The following is a 26,328-nucleotide window of genomic DNA, read 5'->3' on the forward strand; positions in this document are numbered from 1 at the left end:
TCGATGCTTGGATACCTAATCGTTTTTAAAATCTTGAAGAATCTAAGGCGTTAATGGCTTGAAGACCAGATACTTGAACAATTGAAGACATAAAGATTTATTACTAGATATCAGTAGACTTGAAAAACTAGAAGTTTTTGATGATGTAATCATCTTCAAAACTCCACGACTCAGTAAACTTAAAGACCTTAGAGACTGTGATGATTTGTAGACCTTGATAACCTGAAGGCATAAAAACCTTTAACCTTCCAAAGATGTTAGTCTTAGCACACCACGTTGACGTACTGTACCTTCAGCATGACTGTCAGGGTCATATTGATCCCAACATCCTACTTGGGTTAAACTAAAAACCTTAAAAACCTTGAAAGCCTTATGACTTAAGTACTTGAAAATGTGAAGACTTGAAGATCCTTAAGAAAAATATAATTCAAGAATCCTTGTAAACTTCAACATCAGAAGACCTGTAGACCTTGAAAACTTGAAGACCTTGAATATATGAATTCAAGATGAAGGTTTTGAAGACTTCAAAACAAAATAATTGAATACTGGAGTACTCAAATACTTTAAAAATCGTGCCACCATTTGGGTGCTTGTACTGTGTACACATAACGATGTGTAGATCTTGAAATCTTGAGCAATCTGACAACCTCAAAATCCTGAAAATTTTGATTACTTGGAGACCTTGCATTCTTAAGGATTATATGCCTTGAAAGCTTAGTGCCCTGAACACTTGAACATCTTGAAATGAAAGGCTTGAATACCCTTTACAACTCCAATTATTGAAAACTAGAATTCTTGGATATTTGTAGACTTGAAGATTTCAAAAACTTGAGTACTTGAAAACCTTGTGGGCTTGGTTATTTTGAAGGTTCGAAGACTTGAAGACTAAATACTTGATCAATTGAAAACATGAAGATTTTGAAGACTCGTAGACTTAAACTATGTGAAGATCTGCAAATTTTGAGGGTATGAAGAAAACTTGAAGACCTTGATGATTAGTAAACCTTTGAGACCTGAAAACCTTAAGACTGGAAGTCATAAAGTCCTTGAAAATTCGAATATCTTTAAGGCTTGGAGAACTTGACGACTTAAAGGCTACAAAACTGTGTACTAAAAGACCTAGAAAACTTGAAGCTCTTGAATATTCGAGGATCAATAGCATGAATGCTTTTAAAAGTGAAAGCTTAACAGTTTAAAGGTCTTAAAGAATTGAAGACCTTCGTCTCAAAAAAAAAATAACTTCTAGAAGTGTTTAATACTTGATGATTTGAATACTTTGACAGAACATTAAGACTTGGAAAATAAAGTTTAAGTATATTTGTCCATTTGATAAGTAAGGCCTTCTTGAAGACATGATTATCTTGAAAAGTTGATGGCTTCTAGACATGATGAGCTTCCAGATTGGCAAACCTAGGAGACCTCCTTGATTTTAGATCTTCGGGGCAGTTTCGGTTCAAAAAGCTACAAGTATTCAAGATCTTTAAGTGCTCCAGATCTGCAAGTCTTCCAAGTTTTTAGTCGTCCAGATCTTCAAGGATTTTAACTTGAAGATCTCAACGACGAAAAAACATGGAAGACTTGTAGACCTCTTGAACACTTAAAGATCCTGAATACTTGTAGCTTTTTCACCCGAAACTGCCCCTAAGATTTAAAATCAAGGAGCCCGTGGATTTGAGAATGTAAATACTATAGAGAATTGAAAATCATGAAGACTGTCGACTAAAAGTCTTGGAAAGACTTTGAAGGGGCTTTGAGAATTTCAATATCCTCCTTATTCCCGAGTGATTTTTTTTATATTATTCCTCTGGAAGTTACACCGCGGATTCCTTCAGAAGATCCGCCTGAAATTTTCTAACTGGTATTTTTCAGAAGTTCCACCCAAAATTCCTTCAGGAATTCATCTTGAAATTCCTCCAGGAGGTCTAAAGGATTACAACCATGGATTCCTTCAAAAATTCAAAGAGTTCCACCTGGGATTTCTATAGAAGTTTTTTCAGGATACTTTCAGGAGTTTCAGTAGGGATTTCTCAAGGAGTTCTACGTGAGATTTTCCAAGACTTCCATCTGAGATTTTTCCAGTAGTTCTACCAAGAGTTCCACCAGGAATTTCACTTGAAAATCTCGCAGTAGATCAACCTGAAATTTCACGAAGAGTTCCAAAAATTTTTATTAGTTCCTCCTATGGCTCAAGAGGATTACTTCAGGAGTCTACCTGGGATTACTCCAATAGTTCCACCATTTGGATTTCTATGGAAGTTCCATTCAGTATTCTTCCAGTAGATCCACCTGGAATTTGTCCAGGAAATTCACATGATGTTATCTATATTTTAGGTCCATAATTTCTCTAAGAGTTCTACCTAGAATTGCTCCAAGAGTTTCATCAGGGAACTACCTAAAGTTCCTCCGATAGGAGGATTTTTATCAGTAATTCCTTCTGGAGATCTACCAGAAATTGTTCCAGCATTTCCAAATTTCGTCAGCTGTTTCTGTTATATCTAGTTTTTTTTCGAAAATAATGAATAAAATCCTAAAAAAAATCTCATTAGGATCTTATCTGAAATGTCTTGCCAGAATTTCATTAGAAAATATTTTACCAATGTATGCTCCATATTATTCCAACATCACCAATTTTACCAAAAAATGTTTTTCACATGTGTTGTAGACAAAACACAACTTATATGAATCCCTGTAGAAAACCCTACATAGATGCAGGCTTGTCCGCACTGAGCGCATGAAAATTCTGCTCTTTGGATTTACACCATGAAGCACATCATAAATTAGAAATCTTTTCATCTTATTAGATAGAAGAATGTTGAAATATTGTAAATGTCATTTCGAACTGTCGAAAAACCGCACCGCAGAGCCACACGGAGCGCGCAAAGAGATTTTCACCCGGGTGAAAACACTCCAGTGAATTTCACTTTGAACGGCCCGTGCGGCGCTGCGGTGCAGTTTTTTGACAGTTCGAAATGACATTTAGAATATTTCAACATCCTTCTATCTGATAAGATGAAAAGATTTCGAATTTGTGATGTGCTTGATGGTGTAAATCCAAAGAGCAAAATTTTCATGCGCTCAGTGCGGACAAGCCTGGATATCTGGAACGAATCTATGAAAGGACTTAAGGAACTTTAACAATTAATTACCGGAATAAATCCGGAAGCAATTTCTAAAAAAAAAAATTTGAAGGGAAATGTAACCCGGAAAAGGATTTCTGAAGGATTTCTTAGCGGAATTCTGGAGCGAATTCTTAAAGAAATTTCTGGAAAAAGTTCATGGAGAAACTCCGGAAGAGATTCCTGGAGAAACATCAGAAGGACATCCATAAGCACACTGTTTAGAAATTTCGAAAAAAAAAACATGGAAACTTGGGAAGGGATTCCTGGAGGAATTTCCAGTGCAAATCTGAAAAGAAATCCTGAAATAAATTCCAAAAAGCTTCGGAAGGAATCTTAGAAAGATTCGGTGAAATTTTCAGGCGCATTCCAAGAGAACTACAGATGTATCGTCGGGAGAAATTCTCAGAAAAACTTCGGAAGAAATTTCTTGATAAAGTTCCAGATAAACTCTTAAAATAATTCGTACAAGAATCATGAAGGAACTCCAGGAGGAACGCTAGGAGGTTTTTTTAGAAAAACTTTGAAATAAAATCTCGGATGAAGGGCTAGGGGAATTTATAGAGAAGCCATTCAGGAAATTTCCGGAGAGATTCCAAATGGTACTCATGGAGAGACGTGAGGAATTATTCCCTGGAAAATTTCAGAAGGAATGTCCCTAAAAAAATGGAATTGAACTCCGGAAAGGAATTCTGGAGCTACTCTGGAAGAAAGTCCCGGAAAAATTCCGGTAAGAATTGCATACGGATCGCATGTTAGAGTCTCGGAAAGAATTTTAGATGAAACTCTAGAAGGAATTCTCGAAGGATCTCCGAAGTTTTGTAATGATTTTCAGAAGGATTTTTTTTGAGAACAATCGGAAATTATTCTCCTTTAGGGATTCCTGTAGGGACACCAAAAGAACACAAAAAAAAAACTTTGAAAGAAATTTCCTGTGAATCTCTACAAAGAATAAATTAAATAATTGAGGTAGGCCTTCCTGAAAGGATATCGGAACGAACTTTGAAACCAGTTTCTAAAGGAGCTGAAGAAACAACTAAGGAAAAAAAATCCCATAGTATATTTGAAAGGATTTCACTGATAAGCTTTCCAAAAAAAAGTCCTGAAAAAACTCCGGAAAGAATTTCCTCAAGTCTATGGACGAAGTTCTTCCGGATAAACACCTGAATATACAAGAATAAATAAAATAACATAAAAAAATAAAATTGGATTTGAAATCTTTTTGGAATTTGAGAATAAGAATGGAAAATTTTCTTAAGTATTTTGATTCATACATTACATAAATTTTGAACATTTTTCCATTTTTTTGTGTTTTAAAACAGGAAAAAATGAAATTTGAATCGAGCAAATTATAAATAAATGCTCTTCAATTGCAAATGCAAAATTGAAACGTGGGCGTGATGTATAAGTCTGAAAATTGTAAATTGCAATCTCATGTTTGAAACTTGGGATCAGAAACGTAATGCATGGTAACAAGAATCATTCAAAACGTCATGTTTTGAAAACTGAAGCATAGGAAATAAAATGTGGGAGAATTTTCCCTCGTTTTTCCCACAATGCGGCGCAACACTTCATAGATGGCTATTTGAAAGCAGATAAACACCGTCGTATAACTGGCACCTTTCGCCCCGGCTCAGTTGGTTCTGATGTCGCTCTCTGGAGAGGATTGGCAAGTGTTTTTTTTTGCGCTTCCTCTCAACATTTTCCGTTTTTTTTTTCTTTTCATGATGATGATGGCGATGACGTTGGTGGTCTGTTTGTTGGTCCTCCTTAGAGTATAATTCCATTAGCCGTCATCCAATCCTTCTTCAAGGTGTAATTGCGCGGAGAGGGCACGCAGCAGGATCTAACTCCGGTTGCGACCTATAAAAATGATAAACGTTTATTTTTGCATTCTCAGTCGGTTTGCGGTCACCGTCATAATCTTGATTGGGTTTTTTGAAATGTTCTTTTCGGAAGACATCACTACTGTGGGAGGGATGAGTCCACTGTTTGAAGATGTTAATGGGAACTTGTGAAGATTTTTGGTTTTAATATATTTTTAAGAAAAAGAGTAAGTTGTTTTCTAAATATCTTAACATTAGAACATCATTCGTTTTTTTTTTTATCATTGAAGCTTATTGTGTCGCACTCTTACTATAAAATATTTGACGAAAAAAATCTAGACCCTTTACATCATTACTCAAGTAGAACCAATCCAAAAATTACCAGTAAGTTTCCTAATATTTATTATAACTAGGTTTTAATTATTTCTGAAAGTTTTCTCCTGTCAATTCTATTAGCTTTATCTCATATTTCATTGGGCAAATCTTTTGGCAATGTTTTAAAACAGATTTTTGGCAATTTCACTAATAATAACATTATAATGTATCCATCTGTACATATGTACTTTGAGTTGATTGAAAAATCATTAATTGACCACAAGGATTGGTAAACCGAAGTCATTGCTCTTAAGGCAAAAGTATTTCAATGATCTCATAGATCGTGGAATCCTGAAAGCTTAGCTTGAATATTGAAACATTTTGGAGTTCCTGCTACCTTATCCAACCTTATCCAAAAAGTCCCGATAAAAGGATTTGCTAAGCCAGTTAAACTGTCACATTTTTCCGTATCTGAATAACAAACAGCAGCGGCAGCAGCCGTATTATAATATAGAGACCATCTACCTCGTCCCCGCCTCGCCTCGCTCCGCCGGAAATGGGAACTGTCGTAGAAAATCTTCCCTTCACTGGCACTATTACTGCAACGGAAATAAAGTGTCATTTATGGGCACCACAGAGAATAGCGGTGTTCCCCATTCGGCCCCTCACCACCTACAAACATCCTAGATTGGCGACGACGCTCTCTAAACACCCAAGGACGACGACAATCGTGCTGCCGCCGAGATATGTTTGCGCTGCAAAGCTCCAACACAAAAAGCGCAACAACCTAGGACCAACAGCTAGGAGAGGACTAGAAAAGGATACGAACCTCCTTCAAAGCAGCAGCAGCAGCACAAAGACACGCTTCCCATCCTCTGCTCCTGCTCCGGGTAGTTCGCCGAAACCGAAGTTGGATGGCAGGAGCAGGAAGGAACCATCGCATCTTTATCGCATTCGCAGTCGAACAAATCTTTGGGATGCAGTTTTGTTATAAATTGTGTGATATGAAATTTTATAAATAATATTTAACGTCATCCTCCGTTGGCTGCGTTGTGGTGGCTGGGGTGGCGATGCGATGGTGTGCTCGTTCGTCTTCGGTTTGCTTGAGGAACGGATTGCAGGCAGTGCAGTGGGATGAGGTGGATGGGGGAAGATGTTGTGGTAAGTCTTCCGAAGCGAGAGATACGCCGAGAAAGTGCACATCAGCTCCTATCAAAACGACGACCGACGCCGGAGTTGACGACGATGAGGATGACTATGTCGAATGGGTGGTAGGATGATGTTGGCATGAGTGAAGAAGACTACTGCACTGTAGGGCAACGCGTTGATACCGAATCGGAATAAATGCGAAAGCTTTACAAGATGCATTCGGTGCAAGGATGCCAAATTTATCAAGAAGAAGTCTGTCTACATATAGATTTTAGGGAATCATTGTATTCAACAATAAGAAAATAAAGCGAATCAGCAAATAAAATTCAATAAATTTATAAAATTTTATCTGTTTTTAAAAGACCATCCACTTCAAAAACTGGAAGTTTCTTTGATTCGCAACAAACTTCAAAGGATCTTCATTAAAATTATTAAATCGCTCCTGCAGACCCTCATAGTTCAATGTGGACCTTTGCGAATTATCATTGGCTCGTACAAAGCTTATTTCAAGGAACCATCAATCATCAGCAAACAACAACAGGTGCTATTCAACAGTTACTATTCAAAAGCTGTTTTTCTCTCAAGATTATACAGCTGATGTTTCAATTTATTTCACTGTCGTTAATGCGGTTAGATGAGTGTAGGGATAAATAAAGATTTTGGTTTTGAGTATTCGAAAAATGATGATGGTTTGTTTCCTTTAACCCTTAAAGCGCCAGGATAAACTTTTAATTTTTAATCGACTGATATTCAGTAACTATTACATATAAAAATAAGTGGTTTTAACTATTGTCGATAGGAAGAGTTGTACTTTTTGCAAGGGTAGTTATCAAATCGGAAGTCCATGCTTGAACTTGAACAGTGTGCTCCGAGTCCAACTGGAAGTACACATCTGGGTTCAAGTTTCAAATGCATGCTAGAAAACAAGCTAAGCATTGTGTGATTACGTTGGTCTACCATTTCAAGTTGTTAAAGAGTTCAGAAAAAATATAAAATACCTAATTCATGGAAGAGAAACCATTTATTTCCGGTGCAAAAACAGATTCCTGGCATGACAGCTACCCTTCCATGAAGTATTATTTACATTTTACAGTTTCAGAGTATCAGCCGACTAAAAATAAAAAGTTTGTCCTGGGGCTTTGAGGGTTAACCTAGTGGGATGTTGGGAATAATATGACCCAGATAAACACGCTGAATGTACACTACGCCATCGTGGTGCGGAAATCCTAACAACTTAGGAGGGTTAATATGAACTTCGCGGCCGTTCACAGATTATTACGGATTCTCGCAGCCTTTATGATCGTAGGGGAAAAGCGTCATGATATTATAACTCAGCTTTGCCGATGGAACCAAAATCATAAACGAGTAACATTATGTACTTTCATGACGAAGGCTTAAGGTTTCATACATTTTCGTCATGATTCTAGAGCACATGCCACAATTTGACCTTTTTATAACTAAGTATGAAAACGTAACGACAAGGCTATATATTAGGGTAAAATCAGTCATGATATCATGACAATTTTTATGGTGCATTTTCATATCACAAAAACACACCTTTATCGCAAAATTAGCACGCATTTTGGAAGTTTCAGGTCCTGGACGTACCTTTACAGACGGATCTATGCGGACATTTATATGCCTTGGGTGAATCTTCATGTATCTTCACAGATCTTTATAAACCTTAGTGAGTGCCCGTGTAGCTGCCGGCTTAGAATAGCACTACGGACCACCTGTTCCGGGGGTAAAAGTCCACCAAACAGGTAACCCCAATCGAAGGTGTCAGGCGACCCGTGCTGAGGGATGAATGGTTGAGGGGGTTTAAAAGGTGCTCGATCTTTAACGGAGCCCGTAGCGTGGGTAGATCGCCTTTTTGGGTTGCGTTGCGGTGATAGATCTACCAAACCGAAATCTAGTGTCGTCCTATTTTTTAGTTTTGGAATATGTGTTCTGGTAATTCAAGGAGTTATAGTATTTAGTCCTTACTACTGGTGTTTTGGTGACTTCCAGTTTTTGAATAAAATTGAGTTTATCAACTTTACTTTGCATATAGTTAAAAACCTCACCATCTGAGGCTAAACTCAATGCAAAGGAAATCAAATTGGGTTAGGGATCCATGTATGTACTAACTCTTCGAAGACTGGAAAGTGCTAGTACGCAAGGAACATACTAGAATCCTTATTACTGAACACATGTTCCATTATTGGAAACTCCCAAATGAACACGGACATCCTGGGATGGACAGTAGACATTCTATGTCTTACATACATAAATTTTACATACTTTGAAAACCGCCAAATTTACGTATATCCTAATCTTTGTGGACCTTCGCAAGCACTGGATCACGCTCTTAGGTTTTAAAGGCTTTTACTTCATTCAGGCTCTTGGATGACCTAGAATCCTTCGTCGGGGAATATTTCTAGTAGTGGAACTGTGTATCCATTAGACTTCATAACAGTTGTTCCGAAAAATCCTCTTGAAATTTCTCAAAAAAAAAACTTTGAGCTTCTCCTGGAGTATCTTGAGCAGTTTTTTCCCATTCTCTCGCACTAAATGCACTAGAGTTTTTTTACGCAACTTTTCTAAGCAAATTTTTGAAGCGGTCAGCGTCATTTCAGAAAACGTCGTGAAAAACCGCGTTATTTAAAAAAAACTACGTAAACAAGTAAAGTCACGATAGATGTGAGAAAAGACTTACAAAAGAGGTTACAGAGGGTTTCATGATGTTCCAGGAGGGTTTTTTAGGGCGTTATGGAGGCGTTTCAGGGAGATTTCAGAAGCTTCTGGGGATTTCGGGATTTTCAGGGCGGCTACTTTGGTGTACGAGAAATGCAAAAACGCGATTTTTACGTTGTTTGTATTAAAATACCGTCGTACAAAAAAAAAAAACTTCCGTTTAATTCCTCCAGAAGTTTCTTGGGTCTTCAGTAAGCCTTGTGGAGAAGGCGTTGGATTGCCAATCCGGAGACGGCAGGTTCGTTTCCCGTTCTGGTTGGAAACTTTTCTCACTTCCCTAGGCATAGTGTATATTGCCCTTGCCTCACAACATACAAATTCATGCAATGGCAGACAAAGAAAGCCCTTCAATTAGTAACAGTGGAAGTGTTCAAAGAACACTAAAATAAAGAGAGGCCGGCCAAGTCCAAATGAGAACGTGGAGCGGAGCCATTAAGAAGAAGAAGAAGAAGAAAAAGAAGTTTGTTCATGAGTTCTTCTAACAAGCATACCTCCATTTCATATCTTTTAGAAATTCCTTCAAGAGTTTTGTCAGGAGTGCTTGCCACATTTTTTTTTGTTGAGAATTCCTCGTAGAGTTCATCCACGAGTACACTAGAGGATTTATCAAAGCAACGCCTGTGAAGATGCTTAAAGAACTAACTATGCAAACTCTCGGATGAATCCTTGGAGAAAAGTTTTAAAAAATATTTGCAGGAGAATTAGGAAAAACTCCCTGCAATTTCTGGTAGAACCCTTGTAGCACATCTCACTGAGATGATCTCAGAACACTCTACACACTGTTTCATAATAATGCTTCAAGGAACACCAGAAGTAACTTTGAGAGTAATTTCAGTATGAACTTTTAGATCTAAAAGAACTACATAGCAATCAACATTTTGGAAGGCTCTAAAACGAAATACAGGTTATGTGGCAGCTCTGGGCTGAACTCATCACGCTAATGCGGTGATTTTTACGTGAGTTACCCCACTGACGACGATCCAAGTATAACGGCAGTTCTCTTATTAAGTTTGCTAGATCGCCATTTTTTACCCGTACATAGAAATTTGTTATTCCCATTATACTTGGGCAGTTCTGTTAGGCTGTTAAGCATGTTAGATCGTCCATTGTATCATTGTAAATAGTTATGATCGGAGTTTGTATGGAATTTCATAACTATTTTCTATATAGTGGTGGAAAAATGGCGATCTAGCATACCGTAGAATCGTCGTAGAATCGTAGAATCGAATAACTGTCGTTATAGCAGGATGAATACCCATCTAAACTCCGTTGAGTGGTAGTGAGAGGTTGCCGCCATCCTCGTCCCAAGTATAATGCCAGTTCTCTTAGGTATGTTAGAGTTTCCAATGCATCTGTTAATAGTTATGAACGGAGTTTAGATAAGAATTCATCCTCACACTCACGCTTGTGGTGGGAACTCGCCCAAGTAACATTTTGAAGACAAATTAGTCTTTGAGAGGTTTTGAGAACCATCATAAAACCTAACACCTTTTATTTTGGTTCTATGATGGTTCTAAATAAGAACATCGCCTAGTCTATTTGACAAAAAATGTTACATGTGCGCTGTCTCAGGAGCGCCAGCAGGGTAAGGGTAAGTTCAGCGGATTCATCGGGTGTGATTTGTGAAAATGAACGTTCTGTACGAAATAGATAAGGTTACCTAGCAGAATATAAGTGTACACAGATCAGTTAAAGAGCTTACCTAACGTGTGGATTTAAGAGAAAGTAGCATCGGAGGAGTTAAAGAACGTTTTGGACGAGATATCGTTTGGCGTGTTGCGGAAGTAAGGGGTGGGAATCTTAGTGATCTTTTTAAGGGTATCCAAGAACTGCCGTGAGTATATATCTTCAGATCTGCAAGCATAACTGCTGTATTGTGAATAATGTTTAAAATAACACCTTGAATGCAGTATGAAATCCCAAAATGTTCTCTTTAAATTTTCCTGAAACCCTCCTAAATCCAATGAAACCTCATTGAAATCTTTTTTAAACTTTAAAGAGGGTTCTTCCAAACTTCACTGAACAATGATATCCTCAAACCTTTATAAAACCCCTTTAAGACTTCAATGAACTTGTCTTGAAACTTCACTCAAATCTCCTTGCAAACACATCCTTGAAACCCCAGAAACCACTTCAAAATCCGCTTAACTCTCTTAAATGATCCAAATGTATACCTCAGCATACCACACACTATCGTGAACTCTGTATATATCCGTAGATAGAGTAAAAAGTATAATTTATAAGTAAAATAGTCCCCAGATATCATTAAAACCGTTGCAAAACCGAAACAAAGTTATTTTGGTTTTATTATGGTTAAAACAACCGTTTCAAGACTAATTGGTGTTGAAAACATCACTTGGGTAGATATTATTCGGCCACAAAAGTGGTACACGCTTTCCGTATCTTCTCCCGCGCAAGCGTAAATTCAAAAGCACCTCAAATCCTCTGAAAAATTGATTACAAAATCAATGGAACAGTTTATGTAATGTATCAAGGCATTATTAGTATAAGATGATTAGGCGTTTAAGAAAAATGTCACAAACCTTTTCACTAGTTTATTGAGGAGGCGATGAGCTTGTAGGAAAATGCTCGAACAGTTAGGGAAAAAAACAATTATAAATAAACCTCATCGGATTTGTTAACAAATTTGCTGGACAACCCAGATTTCATTCTAAAAATTTTCCAATTTCGTGAATAAATTGTTTTTGTCCATCCTCAAAATGGTGAAATCTTCCAACAGTTTTCAAAAGGAGAGAACATGCAAACACGCAAATCTTCATGAAAAAAAAGTGAACTGTCATTTGTTTTTCACAGGATTGTATGACCCAATCGCTTTATTGGCTCCATCGCTAATAACAAACCGAGGAATCCAACGGAAAAAAACTACTTTGGTAAATTTTTTCGATGAATTCCTATATTCACACATCGTGTCTCCCTTGGCCTGAAGTGGGTGAATCCGGGAAAGACAGATATGTACAACGGAAGCTCCGATGAGGAAACGATGATGAACTTTATGGAGCAGCAAGAATGGGAATTGTGAAGTTGCGTTTCCCAACTGCTGCTGCTGCTGTTGCTGAACTGCATCCCAGCAGATAAGAAGCAAAGTGCGCGCTTCCACTACTCCCAGACTTGCATCCCATCGCATCGCATCGTATCGTCCTGCGGTTCAAGGGGTGAGAAGTCGAACGGAAAACCACCCAAGCTGAAACTTTGTTTCGAAAAATTGGTTCGATTATATGTCGAGATCTAAAGTACACTCGTCTTCTTCGTGCTGGATACTGCTTCGCCCAAGTGCTGCTTCCGCTGCTGCTGCTCGACTTTCCGAGTCATCGAGGGTGGCTCCGAGGAGGAAATTGTCGGCTTGAAGTGCCGGAACGCGATCTGACCAATCGTGTTTGCAGATCTCTTCTGGAATTGGCACAAAAGGGCCATCCTTCTTGATTTTCGATATGTGAGCGCTTGGGGTTGGGTGCTAGAAGGATGCTTGAAATCTACAGTTCCTGACTTTATTGGCTTAGTATATTGGGAAACAGTGGATACTGAGCAGTTTGCAACGTATTGCTGTGCGAACTAAAAATTGAGTGCTGATGAAAGTTATATACCACAAGTTATATGCCTTTTTTTACTCCCCGCTGTTGGGGAAATTAAGCAATGACTTTTCATACTTGGGACAGCTTGAACGGTTGTCCAGTGAAGGAAGCCATCAATAAATTGTTCAAAACTCGTGGGCAACCTCGTTGTTGAAGAAAGTTGTTGAATTGCGTGCCCGGCAGATGAACTGTGCCTGTAGCTCCACAGTTAGGATTCCAACAACGTAAATTCTTCGGGTAAATAATGGTCATATCCACCACCCGAGTAGCACACATGTTCTACATAGGTCTATGCAACTCTTATATGACCAAATTCAGTCATATAGGAGTTACATAAACTTGAATAGAACTTGTTTGCTACTAGGGCAATCTTAAGGTAATCAACAATCATACCTAGCTTCGAGCAAATACAAATATAAAAATTATAATTTTACAACATCAAACTGCGAGAAGTAGGTTCTGTGCTAATGCCACTAAGACAAAACTGAGCGCAAATGTTACTCAGCATCCTTCAATCAGAACACCCATGGGTTCTGCAGATACATTTTCCATCATATTGATCCATCACAATTTGCAATCATCGAACAGGAACCGGAGTGAAATTTGATAATTACTCGCAGCTTTAGAGCTACCAACATGCAAAGGATGAGTAATCGTTCTCACGTCTGGTTGGGTCACTAACAACACGTTGCTGCCTGCTGGTGGATATGTGACATTGGGTCTGCTTGATTTGCGTTCCCCATTCCTGTTCTCCGGTTGCAGCATCATCCATCGTCCTCTTGTTTAGAATCCACAAAAGAAACGGACTGCTGCACAAGCCGAATTTTGCCCCTAGCACTGCTGCGCTGCATAGCATTGCATTGAAGAGCCGGTTGCAATTGTGCCTGAGTGCAGTTACACATAGACATCGACGATGACAGTGGGATGTCAACGACGGCCGGCTTCGACGACGTAATGACAGATATCAATTGAATTCCTACTTCTTCCTTCTCCATCGCTCGTGAAGTTGTCACCAATTTTCGGGGTTGGAGGGGAAGAACTTTTAGCTTAGCGGCCGGTGACGAGATAGAATGCGCGCAATTTCCAATTCATGGGGTTCGTAGTGAGAGGCGGTACAAAATGCACAAGTTGTAGTAAATTGACATACCCTACGTACCTACTTCATCGAATAATGAGCATGTAATAGGTACTATTAAACATATTTAATTATCTTGTCCCCATTAGAAAAGATTTACAAAAACGTTAAAACAAATTCTAGAATTTTGGTTAGACTCCATATCGTGAATTGTGCGTTTCAATCCACTAGTTCGCTGGGGTAGTCGGGAAGAGCGTTAGATAAACAAAACGAAGTAGAAGGTTCAAATCCCTATCATAACGAAGAGAATTTTTTCACAATGGTATAAATTACTAGTACGAGTTTTTTTTTCGTCTTCCTAACTTCTTCCATTGCTGTGGTCAGTAGTAGTTGTCAGACAACATATTGCACAAAAGTGGTGTTCGGAAGGCAATCATTTCACCCCAACTTCCCCACAGACCCATGTGGTTTGCATTCAGTTGTTCTCCACATCATCAGATCCATCCATCGACGAACGAAACCCACCAGCCGGTGACCGTGGTAGTCAAAGTGTCTGGACGGGAAAGGACGGTTTGTTTCTTTTTACAATTCTCGATGATAGGTGGTTAAAAAAACAGTTGCGGAGACGAACACTTCGTTATCTGCCTTCCCGGGAATGAATTGGTTGGTGGTTCGTTTGGGCATATAGGCCTAGTTCCTAGCTCATATGCGCAGCTCATTGATTGGGACAGTTGACAGTTACAACCAACGCCAACGGCTAGACTGGATGGAGCTCATATTCTCGGCTGTGTGGAACAGGATGTATGATGGGATGATTTTTTGTCAGTTCTCATCCTAAATAATAACAGCTTCACAACCGGTTGTCAGTCAATAGTGAGTTGTGCGATAACGATTCATTCTGAGGGTGGTGAAGACGCGGAGACAGACGGGTGACAGGAAGCCATGCAGAAGGATTTGAGATTATACTAAGCGAGTGGGTGAAGTTAGCTTCCAATGAATCATCACTAGATGTACGTACATACTGTCCTAGATTGGAAAACCAATATCATTTCCTGTGTTATGGCGACCGTTTCACTGCAGATATGGCGACCGTACCTGGCAAGACGGTTTCCGTGGTCAGTATCTTTTCTGTTTAACAAGTTTCAAGTAATAACAAGAAAAAAACATTTGCGATACATTTTAAAAATAATATGGAAAAAGAATTTTAACGAAAGTTAAGAATGATAACGAGAATGTTTTGTTAGAGGTATGTCGCCGGTAATATCTCCAAAAAATCCTTGCGAATCCCTTCAGAAATACCTCCAGAGAATCCTAGGAATCCTTCTAGGAATTCCTCCAAAAAAACCTCTAGGAACTCCTCCAGAAATTTCCCCAGAGATTCCTTCGGAGATTTCTTTGGGAATTCCTCCAGAATTTCCCCTTGCAATTCCTAGAAAAAGTCCTCCAAAAATTTTTTCAGTAATTCCTTTTGGATTTCCTTCAGGAAATATTACAAATATTCTTTTTCGAATTCCTCCTGGAGGAATTGTGATAGAAGGTTCCTAGTCCAGGCATTCTCTAGGAATTTCTCCTGAGATTCTCCAGAAATTCCACCTGAGATTCCCCAGCAATTCCTTCTGGAATACCCCAGGAATTCTCCCTGGGATACCCCAGAAATTCCTAATGGATTTCCCCAGGAATTCCTCTAGGTATTCCTCGTGGTATGCCCCGGGAATCCCCCCTGGAATTCCTCCTGAATTCCCTCCTGAAGTTCCTCCAGAAATTAATTCCGGAATTCCCCAGGAATTTTTCCTTGAATTCCCCAGGAATTCGTCCTGGAATTCCCCAGGAATTGTTCCTGGAATTCCCCAGGAATTTCTCCTGGAATTTCCCAGGAATTCCTCCAGGAATTTCCCAGAAATTCCTCCTGGAATTCCCCAGGAATTCCTCTTGGAATTCCCCAGGAATTCCTCTTGGAATTCCCCAGGAATTCCTGCTGGAATTCCCCAGGAATTCCTCCTGGAACTCCCCAGGAATTCCCCAGAAACTCCTCCTGGAATTTCCCAGAAATTCCTCCTGGAATTCCCCAGGAATTCATCCTGGAATTCCTCCAGGAATTTCTACTGAATTTACTCTTGGAATTTCTCCTAAAGTTCCTCCTGGAATTCCTCATGGAATTTGGAAGAGGAATGCCTGGGTAATTCCAAGAAGAATTTCTGGGGAATTCCAACACGAATTTTTGGGGAATTTCAAGAAGATTTCCTGGAGAATTCCAAGAGGAGGTCCTGGGGACATCCAAGAGGAAATCCAGGAAAATTCCAGGAGGAATTCCTGGGGAGTTCTTGAAGGAATTGCCAGGGAACTCCATGAGGAATTTCAGGACGAATTTCAGGAAGTATTTCTGGAAGAATTTCAGGATGAATTGCAGGAAGAAATTTTAGGAGGAATTCCAGGAGGAATTCCTGGAGGAATTCCAAAAGGAATTCCTGGAGGAATTCCAGGAGGAAATCCAGGAGAAATCCCAAGAGCAATTCCAGGAGGAATTTCAGAAGAAATTCCAGGAGGAATTCCAAAAGGAAAATCCAAAAGGAATTCTAGGAGGAATTCCAGGACAAATTCCATGAGGAATTCCAGGAGGAACTTTAGGAGAAATTCCAAGAGGAACTTTAGGAGAAATTCCAGGAGGAAATTCAGGAGGAATTCCTGGAGGAAATTCAGGAGGAATTCCTGGAGGAATTCCAGGATGAATTCCTGGAGGAATTCCAGGATGAATTCCTGGGGAATTCCAGGAGGAATTCCTGGGGAATTCCAGGAGGAATTCCTGGGGAATTCCAGGAGGAATTCCTGGGGAAATCCAGGAGGAATTCCTGGGGAATTCCAGGAGGAATTCCTGGGGAATTCCAGGAGGAATTCCTGGGGAATTCCAGGAGGAATTCCTGGGGAATTCCAGGAGGAATTCCTGGAGAATTCCAGGGGGAATTCCTGGGAAATTCCAGGAGGAATTCCTGGGGAATTCCAGGAGGAATTCCTGAGGAATTCCAGGAGGAATTCCTGGGGAATTCCAGGAGGAATTCCTGGGGAATTCCAGGAGGAATTCCTGGGGAATTCCAGGAGGAATTCCTGGGGAATTCCAGGAGGAATTCCTGGGGAATTCGAAGAGGAATTTCTGGGGAATTCCAGGAGGAATTCCTGGGGAATTCCAGAAGGAATTATTGGAGAGTTTCAGGAGGAATTCCTGAGAAATTCCAGGAGGAATTCCTGGGAAATTCCAGGAGGAATTCTTGGGAAATTCAAGGAGGAATTCCTGAGGAATTCCAGGAGGAACTCCTGAGGAATTCCAGGAGAAATTCCTGAGAAATTCCAGGAGGAATTCCGGAGTAATTCCAGGAGGAATTCCGGAGGAATTCCAGGAGGAATTCCGGAGGAATTCCAGGAGGAATTCCGGAGGTATTCCAGGAGGAATTCCGGAGGTATTCCAGGAGGAATTTCGGAGGTATTCCAGGAGGAATTCCTGAGGAATTCCAGGAGGAATTCCTGAGGACTTCCAGGAGGAATTCCTGACGACTTCCAGGAGGAATTCCTGAGGACTTCCAGGAGGAATTCCTGAAGAATTCCAGGAGGGATTTCTGAGGAATTCCAGGAGGAACTCCTGAGGAATTCCAGGAGGAATTCCTGAGGAATTCCTGAGGAACTCCAGGAGGAATTCCTGAGGAATTCCAGGAGGAATTCCTGAGGAAATGTTACGGGTATTTTCGGCTTTCAGTCTTCGCGTAATCATAAACGGATTTATGCTCTACACCTGACGTTTCGGCTACATGTATTGAGCCTTTTTCGAAGGATCTACAAATGAACAATTTAGTACAACATTTAACAACATAGTTTACAAAATCTTACAGATAATCACTCCGTTCAATCGTGAGTTATAATGTGTTGAACATAGTCGCACGTCATCCATTCACTATAACGAGATACAAGATTATATTCGGAAACCAGTTTGTGGAGGAGGTATATCGTCGCTCACGTGGTTGAGTTCGATCGTTGGCGCAATTTTTAAATCTACCGGTTCACTTATATTGGGTTTTGTTTTACCTCCTACACTTGTCGGTCACTTTCGCGCCAATTTCGGATTCTGTCTGTGTCTCGTTATGGAGATGGCTGCTATTGTGCGCCTATTCCACTGTTCGTCTGTGTGTAGTGTGTTGTATCGTTTTAACTGTGTGTAATACCCCGGCGTACGTGCCGCTTAGGTTATCGGTGTCGGTTCGCTTGTTGTTTATGATTACGCGAAGACTGAAAGCCGAAAATACCCGTAACATAACCACAATCACAGTCGATCCCCATACATCGTAACAATTCCTGAGGAAATCCAGGAGGAATTCCTGGGGAATTCCAGGAGGAATTCCTGGGGAATTCCAGGAGGAATTCATGGGGAATTCCAGGAGGAATTCCTGGGGAATTCCAGGAGGAATTCCTGGGGAATTCCAGGAGGAATTCCTGGGGAATTCCAGGAGGAATTCCTGGGGAATTCCAGGAGGAATTCCTGGGGAATTCCAGGAGGAATTCCTGGGGAATTCCAGGAGGAATTCCTGGGGAATTCCAGGAGGAATTCCTGGGGAATTCCAGGAGGAATTCCTGGGGAATTCCAGGAGGAATTCCTGGGGAATTCCAGGAGGAATTCCTGGGGAATTCCAGGAGGAATTCCTGGGGAATTCCAGGAGGAATTCCTGGGGAATTCCAGGAGGAATTCCTGGGGAATTCCAGGAGGAATTCCTGGGGAATTCCAGGAGGAATTCCTGGGGAATTCCAGGAGGAATTCCTGGGGAATTCCAGGAGGAATTCCTGGGGAATTCCAGGAGGAATTCCTGGGGAATTCCAGGAGGAATTCCTGGGGAATTCCAGGAGGAATTCCTGGGGAATTCCAGGAGGAATTCCTGGGGAATTCCAGGAGGAATTCCTGGGGAATTCCAGGAGGAATTCCTGGGGAATTCCAGGAGGAATTCCTGGGGAATTCCAGATAGAATTCCTGGGGAATTCCAGGAGGAATTCCTGGGGAATTCCAGGAGGAATTCCTGGGGAATTCCAGGAGGAATTCCTGGGGAATTCCAGGAGGAATTCCTGGGGAATTCCAGGAGGAATTCCTGGGGAATTCCAGGAGGAATTCCTGGGGAATTCCAGGAGGAATTCCTGGGGAATTCCAGGAGGAATTCCTGGGGAATTCCAGGAGGAATTCCTGGGGAATTCCAGGAGGAATTCCTGGGGAATTCCAGGAACAATTCCTGGGGAATTCCAGGAGGAATTCCTGGGGAATTCCAGGAGGAATTCCTGGGGAATTCCAGGAGGAATTCATGGGAAATTCCAGGAGGAATTCCTGGGGAATTCCAGGAGGAATTCCTGGGGAATTCCAGGAGGAATTCCTGGGGAATTCCAGGAGGAATTCCTGGGGAATTCCAGGAGGAATTCCTGGGGAATTCCAGGAGGAATTCCTGGGGAATTCCAGGAGGAATTCCTGGGGAATTCCAGGAGGAATTCCTGGGGAATTCCAGGAGGAATTCCTGGGGAAATTCCAGGAGGAATTCCTGGGGAATTCCAGGAGGAATTCCTGGGAAATTCCAGGAGGAATTCCTGGGGAATTCCAGGAGGAATTCCTGGGGAATTCCAGGAGGAATTCCTGGGGGATTCCAGGAGGAATTCCTGGGGGATTCCAGGAGGAATTCCTGGGGGATTCCAGGAGGAATTCCTGGGGAATTCCAGGAGGAATTCCTGGGGGATTCCAGGAGGAATTCCTGGAGGATTCCAGGAGGAATTCCTGGGGAATTCCAGGAGGAACTCCTGGGGAATTCCAGGAGGAATTCCTGGGGAATTCCAGGAGGAATTCCTGGGGAATTCCTGGGGAATTCCAGGAGGAATTCTTGGGGGATTCCAGGAGGAATTCCTGGGGAATTTCAGGAGGAATCCCTGGGGAATTTCAGAAGGAATCCCTGGGGAATTTCAGAAGGAATTCCTGGGGAATTTCAGAAGGAATTCCTGGGGAATTCCAGGAGGAATTCCTGGGGAATTCCAGGAGGAATTCCTGGGGAATTCCAGGAGGAATTCCTGGGGAATTCCAGGAGGAATTCCTGGGGAATTCCAGGAGGAATTCCTGGGGAATTCCTGGGGAATTCCTGGGGAATTCCAGGAGGAATTCCTGGGGAATTCCAGGAGGAATTCCTGGGGAATTCCAGGAGGAATTCCTGGGGAATTCCAGGAGGAATTCCTGGGGAATTCCAGGAGGAATTCCTGGGGAATTCCAGGAGGAATTCCTGGGGAATTCCAGGAGGAATTCCTGGGGAATTCCAGGAGGAATTCCTGGGGAATTTCAGGAGGAATTCCTGGGGAATTTCAGGAGGAATCCCTGGGGAATTTCAGAAGGAATTCCTGGGGAATTCCAGGAGGAATTCCTGGGGAATTCCAGGAGGAATTCCTGGGGAATTCCAGGAGGAATTCCTGGGGAATTCCAGGAGGAATTCCTGGGGAATTCCAGGAGGAATTCCTGGGGAATTCCAGGAGGAATTCCTGGGGAATTCCAGGAGGAATTCCTGGGGAATTCCAGGAGGAATTCCTGGGGAATTCCAGGAGGAATTCCTGGGGAATTCCAGGAGGAATTCCTGGGGAATTCCAGGAGGAATTCCTGGGGAATTCCGGGAGGAATTCCTGGGGAATTCCAGGAGGAATTCCTGTGGAATTCCAGGAGGAATTCCTGGGGAATTCCAGGAGGAATTCCTCCTGGAATTTCTCCTGGAATTCCTCCTGGAATTACCCGAGAATTCCTCCTGGAATTACCCGGTAATTCTTCCTAGAATTCTCCGGGAATTCTTCTTGGAATTCCCCGGGAATTCTTCCTGGAATTCACCGGGAATTCTTCCTGGAATTCACCGGGAATTCTTCCTGGAATTCACCGGGAATTCTTCCTGGAATTCCCCAGGAATTCCTCCTGGAATTCCCCAGGAATTCCTCCTGGAATTCCCCTAGGAATTCCTCCTGGAATTCCCCTAGGAATTCCTCTTGGAATTCCCCCAGGAATTCCTCTTGGAATTCCCCAGGAATTCCTCTTGTAATTCCCCCAGGAATTCCTCTTGGAATTCCCCCAGGTATTCCTCTTGGAATTCCCCCAGGAATTCCTCTTGGAATTCCCCCAGGAATTCCTCTTGGAATTCCCCCAGGAATTCCTCTTGGAATTCCCCCAGGAATTCCTCTTGGAATTCCCCCAGGAATTCCTCTTGGAATTCCCCCAGGAATTCCTCTTGGAATTCCGCCAGGAATTCCTCTTGGAATTCCGCCAGGAATTCCTCTTGGAATTCCGCCAGGAATTCCTCTTGGAATTCCGCCAGGAATTCGTCTTGAAATTCCCCCAGGAATTCCTCTTGGAATTCCCCAGGAATTCCTCTTGGAATTCCCCAGGAATTGCTCTTGGAGTTCCCCAGGAATTCCTCTTGGAATTCCCCAGGAATTGCTCTTGGAGTTCCCCAGGAATTCCTCTTGGAATTCCCCAGAAATTCCTCTTGGAATTCCCCAGGAATTTCTCTTGGAATTCCCCAGGAATTCCTCTTGGAATTCCCCAGGAATTCCTCTTGGAATTCCCCAGGAATTCCTCTTGGAATTCCCCAGGAATTCCTCTTGGAATTCCCCAGGAATTCCTCTTGGAATTCCCCAGGAATTCCTCTTGGAATTCCCCAGGAATTCCTCTTGGAATTCCCCAGGAATTCCTCTTGGAATTCCCCAGGAATTCCTCTTGGAATTCCCCAGGAATTCCTCTTGGAATTCCCCAGGAATTCCTCTTGGAATTCCCCAGGAATTCCTCTTGGAATTCCCCAGGAATTCCTCTTGGAATTCCCCAGGAATTCCTTTTGGAATTCCCCAGGAATTCCTCTTGGAATTCCCCAGGAATTCCTCTTGGAATTCCCCAGGAATTCCTCTTGGAATTCCCCAGGAATTCCTCTTGGAATTCCCCAGGAATTCCTCTTGGAATTCCCCAGGAATTCCTCTTGGAATTCCCCAGGAATTCCTCTTGGAATTCCCCAGGAATTCCTCTTGGAATTCCCCAGGAATTCCTCTTGGAATTCCCCAGGAATTCCTCTTGGAATTCCCCAGGAATTCCTTTTGGAATTCCCCAGGAATTCCTCTTGGAATTCCCCAGGAATTCCTCTTGGAATTCCCCAGGAATTCCTCTTGAAATTCCCCTGGAATTTCTCTTGGAATTCCCCAGGAATTCCTCTTGGAATTCCCCAGGAATTCCTCTTGGAATTCCCCAGGAATTCCTCTTGGAATTCCCTAGGAATTCCTCTTGGAATTCCCTAGGAATTCCTCTTGGAATTCCCTAGGAATTCCTCTTGGAATTCCCTAGGAATTCCTCTTGGAATTCCCTAGGAATTCCTCTTGGAATTCCCCAGGAATTCCTCTTGAAATTCCCCAGGAATTCCTCTTGAAATTCCCCAGGAATTCCTCTTGAAATTCCCCAGGAATTCCTCTTGGAATTCCTCTTGGAATTCCCCAGGAATTCCTCTTGGAATTCCCCAGGAATTCCTCTTGGAATTCCCCAGGAATCGTTGGAATCGTTGGAATCATTGGAAAAAACAAACTCTGACAGAAATCTGGAGGAGTTATTTGAGGACTCTCTGAAGCAATCACATGAGGAGTTGCTTGAAAAATAATAGCAACTTTTATTGGAACAATCCCAACTGGATTCCCAGAAGTAATCCCAGGAGAAATCTATAAAGGCCCCTATCTCTTCTAAAAAAAACTCCAGGAGGAATCTCTGCATGAATTACAAGAGAAATCACAGATTACAAGAGAAATTCCAGCATGAACTCTTGGACAAGTAAGTATTCTCTGCAGAATTCTGAGATGAATTCCTGAACAAATTCCAAGGAGGATAGAATGTTTTTAAACTAACGCTTAACTTCTAGAATTGAAAAAACTTGACAGTGAATAGTTCCATTCTTTTCCATTTCTTAGATCAACTTTAACGGTGCGCTTCTTTACCCCGTTTGACAGCGTTCTAGCATTGTACAGGACCATAACGGTCGCTGCTAGCTAAACGTGCTGTCGGTTGTTTAGAAGTGTGAAGTGTCCAGTGGGATGTTGATGAAACAGGAACGTCCATAGCTCCAGCGATCTACTGCCACAACTATTTTCAATTATCCTCGCTACTTTCTAATCTGGGAATAAAGGCTTTTAAAATCCAGCAGCTTCCTACTAACTCTAATGGTCCATTCTTCATAAACAACGATGCAGAAGACTCTCATCTGTACCGCCGCCATGCATAGAAAATGCTCTTATTCTAATCAACCATCGCCATACGTCTCCATAATATGGTGGACCAGTTAGTAGTACGACCATCACACCCAGGCTGCAGGACTTGCATTTAGAACGAAACTCATTGTTGTTCCCATCCATCGCATGCTTTTAGGGCACCGGCCAAAAGAGCGAACTTCCAGAAAGCGCAAAGACCAACTTCCAATTTGTGCATCGCATCGAAAAACCGCCGCAGGATTGAATTTTAATACACCAAACTGTCACACATATTTCGCAGGAGATGCTTTCTCTCTCTCCTCTAGACCGCCCAGGGTCCACCATCGGGGTCCTTTGAAGTATGCGGGCTGCTTTATGATGCGATATATTGTGTTGCGCTTCTTCTTGTGTGACGTGTGGACTTGGCTGTGGGCGTTCGGCGCGCGTAGAACCACTTCAGCCATGTCCTTAACCTCCTCCACCATCCTTCGTGCCGTGCAATATAGCCTTACACACATAAAATAAAATTTCATAACTACCCGTCGCGTCGCCTCGCGTCGTCGTCATCATAGTCGTGGCATCTTCTTCACAAGTGCGCTACAAAGTAGTTAAACGTGAAGCGAAGTAGCGTAGTAGGTACGAAGCTGCAGCACACTCTCTGACACTATTATTGCGGAACCGTGCGGAAGACTGATAACATTTTACTGCCGGGATCTTTTTCCCGCCCGGTTGGTTGCCCGGGTTGTTGCTGTTGCCTAGGTACGAAAGAGGAAGGGGGGTTTCTTACGCGAGGTGGTTCCACCTCGTTCACGGCTGGTACACTGACTGCCGGTGCCGCCTAACCCGGCTGGTTGCTTCCTTCCGGAATCCCACTTTCCGTTGCCCACTCGTTGCTCGTTCTGAGATGTATCCGACGTCATAACGGCATGTATATGGAGGTCCCAAATTCTTGTGCAGCTTGTTCAATATGGTAACATGCAGGGACTGAGATACTGAAACTTTTGTGGACCACTGACTTGGGGCGAGTTTTGTGCCAAACGGAAACTGACCGGCTTTCCGATACGATTAGAGTGAACGGAATGCAGGTCGTTTGTTGTCACGTCATTTGTTCCTTATCAAATCAAACCAAAAATGAAGGCCCAAAATAATGTCTCCTAAAATTATTTTCAAATTTCTTGAAAATGAAGATTGACAAAAGCTCCGCAAACATTAGGTAAAACCGCATTCCCATCACGTTTCCATTTTGAATCAATTAAACCTTTTCCTTTCTCGTTTCGAAATGGAAGGGTCAAGACGCTGACGTCGCCAATGATGCCGAAAGAAGATCTCAGCCGTTGTTCGCGGTGTTATTATCTGGCAGTCAGTGTTATTTGCCCTTTTCCTGCGTCCAACATACCCCTTCATCGCGAGGGTTGACGCTAATCCTTAACTTGCTGAGTGGGAAGAAGGTGTGAAGAAAATAATAGCAAATTATTATCATTTATATGCTAATCTGCTATCATTATGCCGTCTTTTGGAGAGGCTATTATAGAGCATAAAAAAACGTCTCGGCGAAGGTTGAGTTTGAGTTGATCGGTTCAAAACGATTCAGGCCACCGCGTGTAATGTACTTTTAAGGATTCGAACCCCACATGCACGTGGCACTCCGTAATAAATGAACCAAATGCAATGAAGTATTGAGCGTTTATGACTTATATGACAAGCTTCAAAAAGTTTAACTAAACTTAAATTTCCGTAAAATGCGGTGTTAAGGGACGGAAAAAAATTTCGTCGCCATTAATTCATGGGTTCTATTTCGCAAAACTTTCATTGTCTTGCTGCCTACTACGCATATAGATTACAAAATTAAACGATTTTTTGGAGAAATTTAAGATATTTAACAAAATGTGCTAATTTTTGGAAAATTTGAAAATGGGGTGTTAAGAAACTTAAGACGATGAATGTAAAAAATCTAATATTTCAAAGAAAGATAATAATTGATTAATTGTAAACAGTGACTGTAATATTTCATGAACATCGCCGAAAAAGATTACCATAGTTCTGAAGGTGCAGGGACAGTTTCATTGCCATCTTGTATATGAGTTTTTTTAAAGCCTCGAAATCTGAAAAAAATACTGACAATTGTACCTGAGTGGCTTCAATTTGTAACAAACACATTATTCACAGTAACTATTTAGAGTAATCAAATTGAACAGTTCAGACTGACCAACAGGTTGTAAAGTAAGAATGTGTATTACAGTTTTTTATATTGAAATGTTTTATATGCAAGCACCATTAGATGGCCCAGGGTGTAAACTTTGAATTCAATGCTGATATATCTACTTTGGAGCATCGCTGATAGGTCGTATTTAAGATTCTGAGATATTTTAGCAGCCATGAGTCTTCTTCATAAATACTTGCTTTTGCGAGGGTTAGTGACAGTCTGGTTTACATAAGTCGTCGGCTGTTCGAGTCCGTATGAAGTTGATCATCAATATTAACTTCTTTTCTCGATCAGCCTAGATAGCTGTGTAGTGTCGGTAGCGATTGTCTCAATTGGCTAAGAATAACACTACGGACCGCCTGTTCCGGTGGTAAGAATCCACCAACAGGTGACCCCTAATTCATGGTGTGATGCGGCTTTATGCTTACCGTGCCTAGGAATGAATGGCTAGGGGGGTCTAATAAAAACCTAACCGCTAACGGAGCCTGTGGAGTACCAGGGCGCCCTCCACAGTATGTAGCCCTTACTGCGCTAACCGGAGCAATGGTGCAGTGGACCTTGTGTTTCTCCGAGACAATCAGCTGCCCTTCTTTAGTCTCACTTGAGGCTAAATAAGGGCGGGATTATGAAGATGTTGTTAATTAGTTTAAATTTTCACCTATATGGTTTCGCATTATGCGATTTACACAGTGTATTCTGTGTATCCTCGCCTTTGGCGTTTTCCAATCGATACCGATTTGGTTTTATTGTTGCTGTTCTTTGTTGTGCTGCTGTTGCGAAGAGTTTAATCTTACCTAGTTTGGGTAGTGGCTACGGTTAGGATAGCTCAGATCAATCTTCAGCATAAAAGAACAGCAACGATCAATCTTTGCAGACTTATGCAAAATGGTACAGCCCAAGTGGCCTTGGACAAGAACCGTAAGGGAAATTTCTATCTAGAAAACCTTGTGAACCCGGTGTTTGCCACTTTCAGTAAACATGAAATGGCAAACTCGCGTGTCATGCCTCGAGCCTGTGTGCTTGTCAACAACGCAATAGTTGCTACACTCATCTCTGAACTAACCACCAGAGA

The 26,328-nt window shown here is 41.7% G+C and overlaps 1 long non-coding RNA gene across 1 annotated transcript; it reads right to left on the reverse strand.

The window, feature by feature from the left end:
- Positions 1–17,526: 17,526 nt before the first annotated feature.
- LOC134288833 (uncharacterized) lies at positions 17,527–17,928 on the reverse strand. The gene is made up of 3 exons (XR_009998141.1): positions 17,808–17,928; positions 17,681–17,744; positions 17,527–17,626 (listed from the first exon to the last, which is right to left on the reverse strand). It is a non-coding gene; the product is annotated as an uncharacterized LOC134288833 (long non-coding RNA).
- Positions 17,929–26,328: the final 8,400 nt, after the last annotated feature.

This window comes from Aedes albopictus, chromosome 2 (genome assembly GCF_035046485.1).
Source record: "Aedes albopictus strain Foshan chromosome 2, AalbF5, whole genome shotgun sequence".
NCBI lineage: Eukaryota > Metazoa > Arthropoda > Insecta > Diptera > Culicidae > Aedes > Aedes albopictus.